This window comes from Pezoporus flaviventris, unplaced genomic scaffold (assembly GCF_033815535.1).
Source record: "Pezoporus flaviventris isolate CSIRO_AGI_PZ_B2104156 unplaced genomic scaffold, CSIRO_AGI_Pfla_v1 ptg000001l, whole genome shotgun sequence".
NCBI lineage: Eukaryota > Metazoa > Chordata > Aves > Psittaciformes > Psittacidae > Pezoporus > Pezoporus flaviventris.
In genome coordinates, this window is record NW_026892549.1 from 56712739 (window position 1) to 56727775 (window position 15037).

The following is a 15037-nucleotide window of genomic DNA, read 5'->3' on the forward strand; positions in this document are numbered from 1 at the left end:
TCTCTCCCCCATTTACTCTCCAACCTCCTGAAGTTCGGTGCTACTGAGTGCAAGGCTTTTGATGGGCTCCTTATTTCTGTCTTGTGAACACTGTGTAGTGTTTTGTAATGAGAAACAGAGCCTGAAGTCTTGGACAGACACTTTGCATCCAAAGGCTGGCAGTGTATCCAGGCACGTTCATTTTAGATTAATGGGCTTTAAGGAAGGAAAACTTACAAAGATGCACACCAAAAAAAAAGGATGGAGAGTGGGTAAAGGTGTATTTTCATGTAAGAAAACACGTGCTCAGGTTTAGCAAAATCCACCAGATCCTGGAGGTATGGAAAAATGGATCCTGGAGGTGTAATTTGAGGGTGGAAGTAGGCAGTGTTTACAAATCGTGGAAATAGATCTACACCTATGAGAATTTCAATTGCAAGGAAGAGCCAGTGATGATCTAGTCACTTCTACAGTCACCTGAGGTGACTTGAAGTGAAATAAGACTGAAAGCCACCATCAAATATATTTTGAAAGGAAGACAGGTTTTCAGAAATGAACTATGAACATAGTCCTGGCTCTGCACAAGTAAGAACTTGGATGTGTCTGAACATGCTTTATGCTGCCAGGAAAGGAGGGTTTGTGAGGAACTGCCATAAAATAAGTGTGTATTGATCAGGTGAGAAGATAAACAGGTACAGAGGAGGGTGGCAGGTCACTGCTTCAATTGCTGGGATAAGGATTTGGATCCAGTCAGTTTTTTGAGCTTGGGACAGGGTTTATCTGCCTGGTAAGTTTAGATGAGTCCCAAGACATCTCTGGGAGTGCATCGGGTCTGTCCCTAGGGAGCAGAGTTGTCCCAGGTGATGCAGAGATGTGTCCCCGTGCTCTCGCATGGAAGCTGATGTTGTTGTACCATCTCATCCAGGGCTGCAGCAGGAAGGCTCCTTTCCTGCTTTTAGCAGCAGCTTGGTGTGAGCAGAAATACAAGCACAAACCCCTCATGCTTGCTGGAACTTGCCCAGATCCACTTCTAAGGGAAAGCAGCAGCAGCTGAGGATGTGAGTTATCACTGGCATCTGCCTTGTCTGCTGCACAGCTCCTAGGGAGTGCATGGATGCCCCTCTCCTGCAGGAGAATCCATGTCAAGGGGAGGCATAACAAACAATGACAGAGCTTCAGATTTCTTAAGGCCCCAGAAAATCCAGTAGTGAGAAAGCTGCTGATTGGAAACCATGCCCTTGTAGTCCTGCTGCTCACTGAACTAGGGGTCAGCTTGCTTGGGGCTTGCCAGGTTTTTACAAATGGTTTAATTGATAAGGATGAAGTTCTGGTCAACACAAAACTTCCATGCATTTGGGCTGCATTTAGTTCAGTTAATGCAAGAGAAGTGTGTTTTCCACCCAGAGCATTGATAGGATTTATTCTGAAACTTCTGAAGTGGAATATGTTCCTCTTCTCAGGCTAAAGTCACACAGAAGTGGCATTGACTGCAGCGCCAGAATGGGAGTTTCATTGGACTGCTGGATTGCAGTTACTCTGAAGTCTCTGCGTTTCTGATCCAGTTTTAAGAGGATGCCTCTGTCTTCAGGTTTACTATAGCCCAGGGAGTCAGGCCCTCCTCTGTGAGGAGTGAAGTAATGGTTTAAATCCATGCAATGAAGTAGGAGTCTCGATCTCCCTATTTCAGGGGAGCGTGCAAGTCATGGAGCTGTTTGAAAGGGTGAGCACTGCTGCTTCTGTTTCACAATGAACTTTGAGACTTTTGCCTTTTCCTGTCCAAAGTGCCTAAAAAAGCAATTAACTTCGCATTTTGCCAGCAACTTAAAACCAAAGTGTTTGCTTTTTCATTATCCACATAGCAGCTTCTCTTTCCTTTTACACTGCTGATACGTCCACCAAGCCTCACATGCTATAGTGACTGCCCAGCAGACATTTGTGCTAGTTAGTGTTGTGCAGGGGTCAGAAGATAAAGCATGCTTCTTTCAGGGTAAATTTGCTCAGAGGAGCTTAAGCCAGTGATTTCTTTCTGGGCGCTTCACTTTGCTCAAGGTAGCCAGAGTACTGGTTTAGGAGGCCACAGAGGAAAAGATGCTTTTTGGGCAAGCACACGCTAATTTATATGCTATGACCAAAAGGGCCACTGCAAGTTTAGTGCATCTGTTTACCTGTTTCAAATGCGGTTTCCTTGCTTGTTGTCAGGTTGATCCCAGGGTGTCAGATCAAGCGGCTGGGGAAGTGTTGGTTACTCAGAAAGATCTGGTGGGAGTTTCCTTTCAGACAAGGTGAGTACCAGTGAGAATACAGACTGTTTATGAATACCAAAGAACAGTCAACCTATTCCGGTCTCTTCTTGGACCCTTTCTCCTGTCCCATGCACACTTATCTTCTATGTTTCAGCTGTCTGACATGTTCTGTCTTTCCTGTGATCAATTCCTGTCTGACACCTGTTGCTGTTACATATTTGCCATGCTCCTGTACTGAAGGTTGGGCGGCTGCAGTGTCAGCAGGAAAAATCCGAGTGTACATGTACCATGTGGCAAGTATGAGCTTTGAGAAGGACCGCAATGGTTTGGAGTTACGCCGTGGTACGACAACCTGCTTTATTCAGCCCATTAGTGGGAAGCAATGCCATTATCCAAAGTTACAAGTGCAGGGAAAGTGCACTTGTAGAAGTGCAGGGAAATTCATGGAAAAGCCTTTTGAATGCAAATAGGGGGAGGTTTAGTGAAATTGAAAACTAATACATGGGAATTGTTTTTTTCTAGCACCAGTGTCCTGGTTTTGGCTGTGATTGGGTTAATTTTAGATTGTGAAACTCATTGCTGGGGGACTATTTCAGGCAAAGAACCTAATAAGAAGCAGGAAGGAACTGGCCATTTAGGCAGTTATCGAGATTATCAGTGTTACTGTAATTCATAACAAATTTGGAAGGAACATATATTCCATTTCATTGAGCTTAAGCAGTTCTTGAACTTGATAGAGACTGGGTGCATTTTCCCAGATGATGTAGAGATCTCTGTGTTCTCTCTTAAACATGTGGGTTTGGTCGTAAGAGAGAGCTGACCACCTCTGCTGGATGCTCCTCTCGTTTGAGTCTCACACATTTCACCACACACTTCAAGGAACAAGGGACCTGCTGCCGGAAAACCATCTCAAGACCTGGGATCCAGGCTGTAATGCTGTGTGCAGCAGGGTGCCTAATTAACCTGCTAATGATCTGGATTTGTCAGTACTTACAATGCGTGAGGCACTGTCAACACAGAAAGGCAAAGCCATTTGCTATACAAGCTGCTCGCAGCTGCAGGACATCCTGATGAGTGTGGAAGCTTGTGCAGAAGAGAGTCAAGCCCAATAAATGGCCAGGTCAGCATGTTTCAGTGATCTTTGTCCAAAAAGGGTTGTCCTTGGGAAGGTGATCTGGGAGCAGGGCACAGCACAGGAGGTGGTGTACACTGGGGTGACAGTGCAGGAATGTCACCAGGAAACAGTCAGGGCACCATGGAATTTGCAGGTGGTGGGCAATAGGGCAGTGATGGATGAATGCTGGAGACAACATTGCATTTTATTCTTTCACTGTGAGGCTGCTAAAGCACTGGCACAGGGTGCCCAGAGAAGCTGTGGCTGCCCCATCCCTGGCAGTGTTCAAGGCCAGGTTGGACACGGGCTTGGAGCAACCTGCTCTAGTGGAAGGAGTCCCTGCCTGTGGCAGGGGGTTGGAGTTGGATGAGCTTTAAGGTTCCTTCAACCCAAACCAGTCTGGGTTTCTATATAATGCCACAAAGGCTGGATTATGTGCACAAGTGAAGGGCTCCGTTGGTTTGAGGGAGGTGATGAGTGTGTTCTGGACAGATTCACCTCTTGGCTTATTCAAGTGCTGTGTAAGGTGTTGGTAGCCTGAACGCAGCCAGGACCATGAGGAACCACTGGGCAGAGTAGGGCTGAAGGAGCAGGCGCAGGAATGAGTATGTGAAGAACGGGAAAGAAGGCACCAACTGGAGAGCCTCATATAGCCTGTGGCTGACTTAGCACTTGTGCTGCATTGCCCTCCTGCTCAAGGTTTTCTAATTCTGTCCCAGCCGATGTCAGTGTGTCCCAGCAACTGGCAGTGACATACAAGGCATTCCTTGGGCAGCCTGCAGCATCTCAGTCACTGGCTGATGGTTGGGAGCAGCTTGCTGAAGGTGTGCTGCTTCTCACCTCTGCTAGGTGACTCGGGGCTGCCTTCAGGTCACCTTCCCAATGACATCGTTCCCAGAGGAAGAAGATGCCACCCAAGTGCTCTTTGCAGCTTACTTTCCACTGCCCTCTAAAGCTTTCGATCATTTCTTTGATGTCTCGGTTTGCTTTGCATGAGCAGCAGTTTATAGATCACTGAGCAGCCAGGCTCTGAAGTACACGTGCCTGGTTGAAATGCAACTGAAATATGCAGGACTGTGCCTTGCTCCTGTTGCCCAGCTCTTCTGGCAAGGGCTGCTGCTGAGGGAGAATGTGTGTATCAAATCCTACTGCACAGGACTCTTTACCAAGTAAAACGCAGGCTGACAGGCCCAGAGGGATACTATGTAATTTTAAACATAAAGGTTAGGCACTACATAAGATGTTAATCTCTGCATGCTTTCTCACACTACATAGGACAAAATACCCAATGGCTGCATTTAGAAATTGGGATTCCTGCAGCTTCAGGGTCCCACAACCTGTGCGTGAGCTGAAGAGATTTGATGCCTTTCACCTCCTCTCTTTTCCCTGGAGCATGCGGCAGAGGAGTTAAATTGGTGCCCATTTAAAAGGAAATGTGTCTTTCTAAGATCCCACTCTTTGTGATCATACATTCTCTGTCCCTGTTGTTGAAATCCTGTCTCTGGCAAGCACGTGGTCTGCATTTGCTTAATATTGCTAAATGCCCAAACACTCCAACATATGTTCGATGTACCAGAACACCCTGCTTTCTAACAGCATGAATATGTCTTGCTGTTGTATTAGGGTTTAAGTAGCGTGTAGCTCAGTCATGCAAACCTCGAGACAGCCCAACAAGAATAAAGCTGTAGGAACTAAAATTTTCCAGCTATTTCCATGTCTAGAGGTAAGTTCTTCAGAGTTATGGAAGCTGTGTAGGTTTCAGACAATACCTGTGTGTTTTGAATCATATCCATGAAGATGATGTTCTTTGGGCAAAGTTGTTCTATGATCAACCGTATGTATCTCAGAAAACTATTTGAAGAATCTAAGTAGCATTGTCAAGGCTTAGTAAGCCTGATGAAGATCCACACAAATATCTAGAATATAACGTGTACCACGCTTATCTGAGTGAACACAAATGGGCATATCACATTTGATGAGCTCCTTCATTCTCATGAATTGCTATGAGAGTGTTTCTGAGCATCCAGTGTAAAAAGTGTCTGCATGTAGAGACTGACATGGAAAGATTCTATAATGCTAAGATGGAGCTGACATCTTGCTTTTGATGTTTGGGGATTTGAGGCAGAGTGTTCTCTTTGTCACTCCAGCTGCAGCATCCTTGTATAATTGACACAGCACCTTTGGTCCAGCCTCCCAGACAGGCTGGATGTGGTTCTGGGCAACCTGGTCTAGTCGAAGATGTCCCTGCTCATTGCAGGGGATTGGACTAGATGAGCTTTGAGGGTCCCTTCGAAGCCAAACTATTCTATGATTCTGTGGTGTTCAGCTCGATGTTATCTATGGACATGCAGTCTTCCATAGCATTAACAGGTGCTTTCTAATGGTACCGTGTCCTATTATCCTACTAGGATTTCTATTCTCAGTGCCCAGCCCGCGACTGGAGAGGCGTCCTCCAGCCAGCAGGCAAAGATGCTGCAGGGCCTGGCAGGGTTTCCTTGCACTCCTCTAGTCAGCCAGGGATAGTGACCATCAGCTTAGAAGTGTCGTGAGAAGATGATGTGGGTCCCTTAAGGATTTCGGTGGGAGAGGGGATACTCAGCAACCAGTTGTGCTGTGGACCAAGGGGACAGAGCACACAGTGAGCTTCCATGTGCTTCTTACAGGAGGCAGGAAGGTCTCCCTGCTGCCAGCGATAAACTGGATAAACCTTGCCAAGATGTGTAAAAGTAGCTGTGATAGATAGAGCTTGGCCTTTTGTGCTGTGCTCATGACACCTCTGTTCCCTCTGCATGTGAAAACAGACCTTGGTAAAGCACTGCAGAACCCTCCCATTGAAGCCGCTCGTGAGTGCGAGGCCGCTGTTTGGGGAGCAGTGATGCACACACGTGTCACGTCTGTCCTCCAGGATGTGTCAAGTAGCTGTGCTGGCTTTCTTTAAATAGCCTGCTACTGCTGCACCCCTTATTTAGCTGTAGGGAGGCAAGTGGCATGGTGATGCTCAAGAATGTCATTTTGCTGCTTGTTTGACCTATGAGATCAGAAGTGGTTCGCAGGAGATCACATATATGCTCTCACAGAAGCTGCTGCTGAATTGAGGACCTGGAACTCATGTGAGGTTGGGCAAGATGTCAGAGCACAAGGGCTTAAGGGGACCCTCTGAGAGGTCCCTCTGGCCCTAGGGAGTGACTGAGCACCATAAAAACCCTAATGAAGCTTTGTGTGCCCCATGTTTGGCAGCCAGTGTGAGCTGCCTCCGCCTCCATCTGCAGCTCCCTGAACTATTGTGTTTAAAGATGATATTTTGTAGAAGATGCATGGAATCAGGACTCTGGAGGTTTGCTTACAGAGTGCAATATGAGCAAGGCTTCAGTTCCAGCCACTTCTGCTTGAAGAGCCAGCCCTGAGAGCTTCTCTCCTGCTTGTTAAACCTCTGTCAAAGTCAGTTGCTTTGCAATATGAGATGCCTTCAGTGCTGCTGGTGAGAAGCTGATGACACACTATATGAAGACTGTTACCCCCAAAGGTAGTTCAGAAATGCCTGTTATTTTTATTAGATACCTTTCTCCCAAACTCATCTCCCCCAAGCGACTCTGCTGATAGAACTGTAGCAGTTGGCTGTGGGCCGCTGTGTGTGTACGTGCGGGTGTGACTTAACCCTTCTTGCTTACAAGATTCTTTCTACCTTTCTCCTTGAGAAATATTGGATCATAGAATGGGAACAGCAAGTGCAGCTGCACCCTAAATGCCAAGCTGATTTGGATGACTCTTTGTAGCAAGGACAGCTTAAATGACAGTGGTAGGTACTGTGGAAGAGGCTTTCATTCACACCTTTTGGGGCTTTGAGTTAGGTGAGAGATTGGATCCCGAAAGGTGATGCTGCCATGCAAGTCTCCTGATAGCAACTCCAACCTCATGATGTCGAATCAGTCAAATCACCCTATTTCTTTGGCAGCGGTCAAATTTGATTTCCTCCCCCTACCCCAATTCATTTTGGCAAATGAACTTTACTTTCCGGGTTTGTCAAAGAGGGTTAAACATAACTATTCACAACTGAAAATCCAGCCAGGCTTGATTAACAGGTAGACCACATAGTATTTTTACTTCCTGCCTGGTTTGTCTAACTCTCAGCATATGGTGATGATAAATTTCTGCAATAACAAGTTCATCATGAGTTTTAAGCAAATATTTTGAAAAGCTTTTGTCAAGTAAATAGATTTGGAGAAGACTTTTGCTGAAGAATATAAGACATTTCCACAAAATGGAAGTGATGTATTTAGTAGTGATTTCCCTGCCGCCGCCACCACCCTGTACTCAAAGAGCAGCATTATCTACGAAGGTATCTAGTGTGTTTTACAACATTCAGACACGCTTTTCACCTCTTATGTAGAAATGAATTATCAGTTTCTGATACTGACTTGCTATTTCAGTACCAGTCTGTGGCACCCTTCTGTCCCAAGAGAGCAGATTTCTGGTAGCGTTTTGCAACTGGTGTGATAAAATGAATTAAAGTTGGCTTCATCACAAAGGAGCTTCCTCCACCTTTGCCAGTAGCTCCCTTCCGTCTTTTCCCAAGTTGAATGTCAGTTTGGCACAGCTTTTAGGATAGCTTGGAGAAGGGGGGCTTTTCAGAACGCCATAGCTACCAGCCTGTGAGGTTTGAGGCTGTAATGTCGCTTTTCCTGCCCACTGCTTTTGGAGTTGGGAGCATCTCTCTTCCATTTGTGCTTTTTATGGTCTGAAATCAATTCAGTCCCTTAAAATCAGATGGCATATATGCTCCTTTAGAGCATCACTGTGGAGATGCCTCCAAGGAAGCCTCCAGTGTGGATGCAGTCCCTACCATCTTCTCTTGGAATTGTTTTTTCTTACTTCTTACAGTTCCCTTCTGTTGTCATTATGAAGGGAAACAAACCTTCCTGAGAGCTTCAATTTCCACAAGGATTTTGCTTGGCTTTTTCATCGTCATTTTGACAGCATTTAAAGAGGAACTGTAACCAAGTCCCTCAGTCTGCTGTGGGGTTTAGCATTTAATACCAGCAGGCTGCAGATCCTGGGTAGCACATTTGCTTCTCTACCTGAGGGTGGTGAATGCTCAAAAGCACCTTGCCTCAAAAGTCCCAGCACATCTCATTTAGCAAATCTGCTTCCTTCACAGTAGAGTTCAAACCCGACATTCGTCAATTCCTAATCCACTTGACAAGTGTGTTTTGTCCCACAAATCTGTCCCATAAAGGGAAGCAGAAACCCAAAGCTACATCACACTGTGAACACTTGTGGTCTGTCTGCTCTGTGGGAGGAAGAGGAGCTGTGTGTTTGCTGCAGCTCAGGATTAGACAGCTGAGGAAAACAGTGGCAATGGTAGCTCTTGGGAGAAGGTGACATCTGCTAGCAGGAACGTGGTGCTGGTAGCTTCAGCTGCTCTTCCCCTCTGTGTGCTCTGATGCAGACCCACTTTCCCTGTCAGCCTTTGCTTGGTAATGAGGATGGTAATTGTTATTTATTGGCCAAGGATTTCAGTAGTCACAAGTGATTTTGAGACCAATTCTGGCTTTTCAGACAGTGATGAACACTCTCCTCTTTAACAAACCCAAATCAAACTCCTCAAAGCCCCCCTGCAGCCTCTTTTCATGGATGTTTAAGCTGAACATCCTCCAAATCAAGGTGTCTCAACTCACTTCACTTAGAAAATCTGTTACTGCAGATGGGATTTTAAAGAGCAAGTGATAGCTAAGTCTGCTTCTAATGATGTCTCTGGGGCCATGAGGATGTGTAGTATACTATACATTGTATGTTGCATGATCAGGGTTCAAATTAAGGAGAAAAAGAACCTAATGGGAAACAGTAGTATGAGGAGGATGAAATCAAAGACATAAATACAGCAAGGCCTCAGGTAAGTGGGTTCAAGGGATAGGGAGAGCTAGGAAAATATGTACAAACAGGATTCAGGTACCCAGCACAAAGGTGTTGCCTGTGAATGCTTGGGTGCTGAATTGATGGGACCAGGTACACCTTTCCTTTCTGAGCTCTGGGCCCAGAGCAAGTCTGTGCAGTGGCCACACCGTGGGGCCTCAATTCCCATCCCAGTGCTTTCATGATTAAAACAGAAAGTGCTCTGTCCCTCTGGAAAGCAGAGATACAGGGCATTTCATTTCCAGTTCATTTTAAGATCACAGTTCAGTGTGGTTTCTAGCTCCCTGTTTTAGGGTCAGAAGAGACTCTTAGTATGCTGCCTTCTATTTCTTTTTAATGCATTTCTTACCACCTTCTGTCTGGTCCTAAAGGATGCCACTTTTCACCTTCCATGGCCATTGCAAAATGCCAGTCGGACTCTTTTCCCTCTGTGTGTTGTCTTTTCATCCATTCCTAAATTTGTGTTCATGCAGGCTCCCAGCTCTGTGTCACATCTAAAGGTTATGTCCAGTGGTTTAGCTGGAACTGAAGATGATGTGCCCAACAGCTACCGGGGCTCTTGGGATGCTGTAGAATGGATGGCCAAGAGAGCCTTGCTGTTTCTATCAGCTCTCTGACAGTTCTGGCTGGCAAACGTGGTACGCTTCATTATAACTCAGTTTTCCATGCAGGCAAGTGACCTTTGCAGTGGTTAAGTAAAGCCCCTCATGGTGTTTTTAAAGACCTGATGATAGTTTCCTTGCTGTGTGCTCTTCAGAGCTCCTATGGGGTAGGCTTGCATGTAGGCAAAGGGCAGGGCTGTGATCCATATCCTAACAGAGAATACTCCACCTCAGTCTAGTTTCCTGGCACCTACCTTCACTGAGCACACCTCCTGCAAGCTCCCAGGACTGGGCAATGCTGGCTGGGAGCAGGGGGTGTTCTGCCCACCTTTCCCCCCCTTCTAGCTGAGCTGGCAGGCCTGGCCAGAGGCAGGGAGAAGGGAAGTTTGCAAAGCAACAGGGCTGGCAGCTATCTGTGAGATGTGGGATGCTGCTGCCCTCCTGATGGCTGTGAATCCAGTCCCAGCTGCAGGGCATGATGGTAAAGGGTTAATCATAGGAGAAATGATTCAGATGTTTCTTTGCCTGGGAAATGAAGCACTTTTTTTCCCCAAGGTATTCTCTCACAAGACTCGAAAGGCATAATGTTGGAGACAGAGCATTAATTTCGCATTGCTTTCAGTTCTGTATTTGTACACTTGGGGTTTTGGGTACCGATTTCTTCCTTGGCAGCTTGTGAGCATTTTGAAGGTGCTGTAAAATTGTTACTATTTTCAATATAGCAAATGCAAATGTTTTCAGAGTTCAAGCTCTAGCTGGGGTCTCTGTGATGTGCAGACACCAGGAAATAATGAGAAACCCTCCCTCAGAACTGCTGGGAAACAAGCAATAGAAATGGGAGAAAACCAAAGCAGAGAGCATCTGAATCACTTGTTGGAGGAGCTCAGCTTGGCAGTTGCAGACAGAGGAAGTCGATTTGGCTGCTGAGTCCCAGTTGAAGGCAAAGCGCATGGAATCATAGAATAGTTAGGGTTGGAAAGGACCTTAAGATCATCCAGCTCCAGCCCCCCTGCCATGGTAAGGACACCTCACACTAGACTGTGTTGCTCCAAGCCCTGTCCAACCTGGCCTTGAACATTGCCAGGGATGGAGCACTCACCACTTCTCTGGGCACCCTGTGCCAGTGCCTCACCACCTTCACAGGGAAGAACTTCCTCCTTATCTCCAACCTGAACTTCCCCTGTTTCAGCTTGAACCCATCACCCCTTGTCCTATCACTGCAGTCCCTGATGAAGAGTCCCTCTCCAGCATCCTTGTGGCCCCCTTCAGACACTGCAAGGCTGCTCTGAGGTCTCCACACAGCTTCTCTTCTCCAGGCTGAACAGCCCCAACTTTCTCAGCCTGTCTCCATACAGGAGGTGTTCCAGTCCCCTGATCATCCTCATGGCCTCCTCTGGACTTGCTCCAACAGCTCCATGTGTTTCTGACGTTGAGGACACCAGAGCTGCACACAGTGCTGCAAGTGGGGTCTCACAAGAGCGGAGTAAAGGGGCAGGATCACATCCACTAGAACGAGCTGCCTCACCTGAGCAGCTTTCAGACATCACCTCCAGCCCCTCTCCTCCAAGTTTTTGTTCTTTTGGTGAAATTATGGTGATTAGAGCATCGTTAGGGCATCACATAGAAACTTTTTAGGCTGGAGCCCAACCCTATGGTCCCACATGCGTTGAGGCTTTCTCCCAGTTCCTAGTAGAGCTCCCAAAGCTGCCTTTGGAAGTGGTCTGAAGGCACCATCCTGAACTGATCATACAGAGAAGACAGCTGCTGGAGCAAACCTGAGTTTTCCATGTGGATGCTGCATCTCATTTGGATCAGAAGTGGTGGCAGGATGGGATGTGAAACTTCCATCATCTGAAATCATTAAAGGGCTCAGCTTGGCCTGCATGGGCACAGCATAAACCTTTTACAGTAGAAAATGTGTTTAGGCTACTAATGCTCCCAAATGGTGCCATTCACTGGGGAATTTATCCCTCATTTTATCTAAGGGAGATCCAAGCTGCACATGGATCACTGAAGAGTTCTGTTCAGGTACATCTAATACATTTGCTAAGCCAATAGTTTGGCTGCAACTTCCATGCTCAGAGTAATATGATTCACTGTTCTTGGCCTGGTTTCCTAAGAAGGTGAGGCTTAAGGACTTGCCTTGCTTGTCCATATTTCTGTATTCTCCCAGTGATGTTTGTGTCTTTTGGACTATTTCAGCCAATTTAGAAAGGACAGAAGTGTAGGAAGGTGATCACCTTTCTATAGGCTTTGTGAGAACTGCTGCTGGGAAGAGTCCCAGGTCAGGCCCTCTTATTATAAAGCATATATTTAAATCTTCAAGTGAGAAAAGCAGGGTAAGAGAATGTCTTATTTTACCCTTGCTGATATCGCCTGTCACAAATCAGGGGTATGGGAACTAAGTGCTAATATCATTGCTCGTTCGTTTTACAAGGCAGTAATTCAACACTGGCATTCATGGACTATGCAGTGCAAGGCTAAATGGTTACTGGAGTGAAGGGATGAGATTATTGCTGATGAAAACCAGGGAACTGGAGCTATTGGTATTGTGAAGATAATAAAAGAGAGGGGAAAGGCAATTGTCCTGTTTTAAAAGGGTCTGTGTGCTGACACATCTGTACTCATTTGGGATCCCTACATCAGTCTCTGTCTTCTCTGTGTGCTTGTAAAGCATGGGCTCAGCCCTGCTGGAACAGGATATTTCCCAGCTTTGGGTGGTATAAACACCCTGGAATTTATCCATCCTCTGTGGTGATGAATCACCAGGGCTTCCCAAATGCTTCCACTGGCAACTTCCCACTTCTGGTCCAGAGCCCAGCTTCCTGCACGTCAATTTGTCAGGCTTTTAAACACTCAGCACTGCAGTCTGGTGGGTGGTGAGCCCTGTTCTGGAGCTGCTGGGCTGTACCTTGGTGTGGCTTTCACCTAACTGCAACCCACTGAAGCTGCACCCAGATGGGGTTTGTCCTCTTTCCCACGGGGATAAATGAACTATGAATTCCTGATAAGGGTATCCCTGGATATAAGAGGTGCTCTCATCCAAAGCTTATGTTTCATGGTGACCCTCTTGCAGTCTCTTAGACTTTGTCTTCTGAGGTTTCTCTCTCTTAATTTTCCCAGCCACTTGTAATGATCAGATTGATCCCTTCCTGTTTACTACTGGGAGCATCAGCATGGAAGAGGAGCACCTCAGTGACAGAGCAAAGTGCTACAAAACAGCTCCAAAAAGCTTCTGAGAATAGGGAGTACCTCTGCACCTTAAGGGGTACATTGGGTATCCCCTGCAAGGAAGCTGTTTGGCACTACTGGGGTCTCCCCTGCACTAGTGAGGACTATCCTTAAGGAGGAATAATTATAATAGAACTCGGCCAAATGGTGGAAATATGATTGACTCCTCAAGCTGATCAGAGCCAACAGCCGTTATGTGGAACATTTGCTCCCACCCTGCATGCAGCTGCATGCTCCACAGTAACTATTTTTGGGCCCGGCTCCAATGGGATTTAGGGATGGTGAAGTACTACCAGTGGATTCAGTTACTGCCCGAGATCACTGCAAACGCTGCAGCAAACTGGCTGCAGAATGAGCTTTTCACAAGGGCTGCCTCACACGTGTCCTGCCAGCAAGAAATGCCCCAGCTATGAGGAGATGGAGCTAAATGGCTCCCCACATTCCCTTCCTAAGGCTTTCAAGTTGGTTTTGGTGCTGCCTCTGTGCCTTCTCCATCACTGGCTGGAAGGAAGCAGAGCAGTGTACTGCCATCCACAGGCTTCAAGGGTGGCTGTCCATTACAGGATCTGTTGTACTTTCTGGCTAGATTTGCCATCTTTCACCCTCCGGGAGAAGCAGAGGGAATGTGCCTCTGGAGTTGAGGGCATTGTGAAAAATAATCCTCTTCTCCCCTTTCTGCTGGCAACTCTTAGCATCTAGATGGCCCAAATACCGCCCTCGGGTGGTCCTGGGCTGTGTTCAGACGCTTGCTCCCTGTGAGATATGCAGGGAGGGCACAGGTTTCCTTGTGCTAAACTGGTTCTGCCTTCCTCCCGCATGGCGTTTTGCCTTCCACTTGCTGTTGTGCTGTACACTGGATTTGTGCTGTGTAAAATCCACCACCCTTTTCCCCAAAAAGGGCAGCATGGAGACAGAAACGAGTGGGTGAAGGGGTTGAGGAGAGAGGTAAAACCAGAAGTGTGTTCAGGCAGATCTGCTGCAGGAGGAAACAGTAGGGACCACTATGCTGGGAGTGAAACCAACACTTGGGAACACAAAGCTTTGTGGGTGAGGCAATAGCAAGCTTTGTCTCAAAGCTGCAGCTGTAATGAGAGCTTTTGTTCTGCTTTTCCCCAACAGCTTTTGAGGAAGTGGTTTTGATTCTGAAACAGCAAAAATCCTGTGGGATGCCAAGATGTGACGGTCCTCTTTGGCTCTCAGAGCAGCTGTGCCTTGTGCCTGACACAGAGACCTTCATCGTCTGCTTTCAAAGGTCAGTTGTGCCATTGGGTTGTACCGTGATGGTGGGAACCTGCTCTAAGGACATAGGACTCACTTAAGAGGCTATGCACTTTTGAGAGGTGTCCACGTTTCTCCCATCTCTGTCATCCCACGCAGTATTCCAGTACAGCCTCACCTGTGTGTGCTGTCTGGTTTGAATGACATTCCCAGGGCTACCCAAGAGCTGAACGACAACTCTCAGGTGGGATTTAGCTGCCAGGGGTGCTTGGCAGTGGCTGGGTGGCTCCTGCTGCCGAGCTGCATTGCTACCTGCTGGGTCCACCCAGCCCTTTCCAGAGGCCACCAGGACCCAGTGTTCCTGCTAGGGGCCAGCCCAGCTGTGTCCCAGCATGTTGACAAACCATGTGGATGACCCCCTCAGTGCCATGGGTTAGTGGTGGCTTTGGCAGTACTGGGGAACAGTTGGACTGGATGAGCTTAAAGGGCTTTTCCAACCTGATTGATTCTGTAAATGTATCCTTCCTCAGATGCTTATTTTGGGCAGATATGCTGCCTCCTCCTCTACTGGGTTTTGTCTTCAGTCACTTCACAATGTTGTAACTCTTGGGGTTTAGATTTCCTGGTCTGGGTATAGGTTTTCCATTCAGGCTTTTTTGATGCAGGGGACACTGTGGCAAAGGGGCTCAGGCATTCTGGGCAGGAACATGAGGAACCTGAGTTGTTCTTCCCTGTAAGAA

General features: G+C 47.1%; 1 long non-coding RNA gene across 1 annotated transcript in view; it reads left to right on the forward strand.

Annotated features, from left to right (window-relative positions):
* Positions 1–14332, forward strand: part of LOC133268433 (uncharacterized) — a 41892-nt gene extending 27560 nt beyond the window's left edge. Inside the window, exon 3 of the long non-coding RNA XR_009743074.1 lies at positions 14199–14332. This is a non-coding gene — a long non-coding RNA (uncharacterized LOC133268433). The remainder of the gene's footprint in view (positions 1–14198) is intronic.
* Positions 14333–15037: the final 705 nt, after the last annotated feature.